Source organism: Panthera tigris, chromosome B1, assembly GCF_018350195.1.
Source record: "Panthera tigris isolate Pti1 chromosome B1, P.tigris_Pti1_mat1.1, whole genome shotgun sequence".
Taxonomy (NCBI): Eukaryota; Metazoa; Chordata; class Mammalia; order Carnivora; family Felidae; genus Panthera; species Panthera tigris.
The window spans coordinates 42,934,293-42,937,971 of record NC_056663.1 but is presented as its reverse complement, the minus strand read 5'-3'; positions in this window follow the sequence as shown (position 1 = coordinate 42,937,971).

Genomic DNA, 3,679 nt, shown 5'->3' with positions numbered 1-3,679 from the left:
AATGTACAGAAATCAGCTGCACTTCTATACACTAATAATAATGCAGCAGAAAGAAAAATTAAGAAAGCAATCCCATTTATAATTGTACCAAGAATAATAAAATATGTAGGAATAAGCTTAAAAAGGTGAAATACCTATACTCTGAAAACTATGAAACATTGATGAAAAATTGAAGTTGACACAAACAAATGGGAAGACATTTCATGCTAATGGATTGAAAGAACAAATATTGTTAAAATGTCTATACTATCTATTCAAAGCAATCCACACATTTAATGCCATCTGTATCAAAATACCAATAGCATTTTTTACAGAAGTATAACAAATAATCCTAAAATTTCAACGGAACCACAAAAGTCTCTGAATAGCCAAAGCAATCTTGAAAGCAAGAGCAAAGCTGGAGGCATTATAACCCAGATTTCAAGATACACTAGAAAGTGGTAGCAATTAAAACAGTATGGTACTGGTATAGGAATAGACACAGATCAATGAAACAGAATGGGAAGCCCAGAGATAAAGCCCCCACGTTCATGGTCAATCTTTTACAAAGGGGCAAGAATATGCAATGGTGACAAGAGAGTCTCTTCAACTAACAGTCAGGAGAACTGGACAGCTGCATGCAAAACAATGAAACTAAAACCACTTTCTTACATCATACACAAAACTAAAGTCAAAATGTATTAAAGACCTAGATGTGAGGCCTGAAACTATAGAAATCCTAGAATAAAGCACAGCAGTAATTTCTCTGATATTGGCTATAAGAACATCATTGATTTTAATACGTATATTGATCTATTGTGGGATGCTGATAGTTGGGGAGATTATGCAAGCATATGGACAGAGCTACTTGGAAAATCTCTATTTGCCATTTGATTTCGCTGTGAACCTAAACTGCTGTAAAAATAAAGTCAATTAAAAATGTTTTTACAATATTTAAATTTTGTCAGTTGGGTATTTTTTTTTCATGTTAAAACTGATTAATTCGAATCTTAAATTCTATTGGTTTAACTGTTAGGAAAACTAATATCACTTTAAAAGTGTAAAACTACAAAATTATATGCTCAATTGAATTAACTTATAAAATTTAATTTCTTTATAAAAAGAGATCTGTAATATGTACTTGTGAACAAAAGTAGCTATATTCTTTATTTCCTGCTTCCAAGTTTTGTCTGAAGAGAATAAAAATTAGTTGCTTTAGTTCAAGGTAGCAATGAATAACGATGAGATTATATGGGCACAATGGTTAAAATATGAAACAAAAAATGATATTAAAGTATATTTGTGATTTGAATTACATACATTTGGAGCTCAAATGATAAAATCTTGGTATGAATAAAGTTAAATTTATAATTTTATAATTTGAGGTTTTTTTTGTTTTTTTTTTTGTTTTGGTTTAATTCTTATTTTTAAAATTTTATTTCCAGTATAGTTAACATACAGTGTTATATTAGTTTCATAGTGGTTCAACAATTCCATATATTACTCAAGTGCTCATCAAGATAAGTGCACTCTTAATCCTCTTTACCCGTTTTACCCATGCCCCCTACCCACCTCCCTTTAGGGAACTATCAATTCATTTTCTATATTTAAGTCTGTTTTTTGGTTTATCTATGTTTCTCCTTGTACAACAGTGTTTTCTAATCACTTGTAACTATGTCTCAAAGCGAACTATATATATATAATATATACATATTTACATATATATGTACATATATACGTATATACGTATTGTTTATATATATAAAATATATGTATATATGTATATTTATCTATAAAATATATGTATATACGTTATGTATATACGTATATTTATCTATAAAATATATGTATATACGTATGTGTATATATATATAAACTCAATACAAACATAAATATAATTTTTTTATTTTTTAAAAGTTTGAGGGGGGAGGGGGAGGGGCAGAGAAAGATGTAGAGAGGGAATCTTAAGCAGACCTGGGGCTCAATGTCCTGAACCATGATCATGACCTGATCAAGTGTCAGATGGTTGACTGAGTCACCCAGGCACCCTGATGTAATTTCTTAATCTTTGTAAGTATACGTGATTTTTTCATTTTTGCCTGATGTATTCTATTTTATCCTATCATATTCCACTGTATAATCTGCTATCTAAAACTCTCTGATATTCAGATTATTGTCAATTAATGGGCTCTAGACTTCTGGTTTTAAAAAATAGAGCAAAAAGAAAAACCTTTTAAAATGTCATATTTTATGAAAATGTAAAATAATTATTGACATACCTGATACCCCATTTTAACAGGCATTTAATGGTCATAACTAGTCCAGTATCAGATGACATTATTATAATTTTGACGATATTAATTAGAAAAATAGTTGTTCATGAAGGTTCTCTAAAACTATTAAAAGAATTAGGAAAAAAATCTGTGGAAACTTTGTCCAAATAACAAACTAGATTCTTAAGACAAAATTAATAAATTAAATCAAAATTACAACCAAAATAATAACTGTCAATGAATTTAATATCCTCATTAAGAGACAAGGATCCTTTAACTTAAATTATATATACATACATATATATATATATACACCTATATATATATATATATATACACCTATATATATATACACATATATATATATATATACACCTATATATATATACACATATATATATATACACCTATATATATATACACATATATATATATATACACCTATATATATATATATATATATGACACAATCCAATTGATTAGAAGAGTCTACCTAAATGAAAGTTTTATATATTATAAGAAATAACTAGAAATATATGTGCAAAGCAAATTTTAAAAGTAGATTTAATTATCCTTGGATCAATTATGAGGTGTCCATACATGACTTCTACTCTGGCCATTATAAATTTAACTGACTCAAACCCAATACAAATTATAAAACAGCACAAAATAGTTGAAAACTATGTAAAATATTGCAATAAATGTAAACAGTCCACGTTGTATATTTTTAAGTTAGAACTTATATTTCTGAAATTTTATTTAAAAATCAAGACTTTCTGACACAAATCTAGCTTTTATATAATAGATATGCTTAAAGCCGAATTATCAAGCCAGTCATTTGAGATTAAATTTCAAAAATGGAATATTTTTGAATTTCCATAGAAATTTGAAAACACTTCTTTATACAGTTTCTGGAAAATTTTAAACATTAAAACACTTCTTTATACAGTTTCTGGAAAATTTTAAACAGTATAAAAAATGTTATCTGTTAAAACATACCTGGGACGGTATTTTGGCTCAGTGACTTAGTGATGGTAAATGGACATTTTTATATTTTTATTTTTGTGTTTCAAAAACTTTAATTTTTAATTTTTTTTATTAGAGAGAGAGAGAGAGGAAGTGGAGGATAGGGGCAGAGGGGGAGAGAGAGAGAATCCCAAGCATGCTGCACACTCAGGGCAGAGCCCAATATGGGGCTCGATCCCACTACCCTGGTATCATGACCTGAGTAGAAATCAAGTCAGACACTCAGTGGACTGAGCCATACAGGCACCCCTGTTTTTCCAAAAATCAATTTCCTACTAAAGGGATCCTTTATGTTAACATAAAAAGACATTAAACAGTAACCTTAACCCATATGAGCAAATATCAAGCATCAGTAATGTAATTATACAGGTCAACATAAAAGATAGTGTAAATGTTGGTAA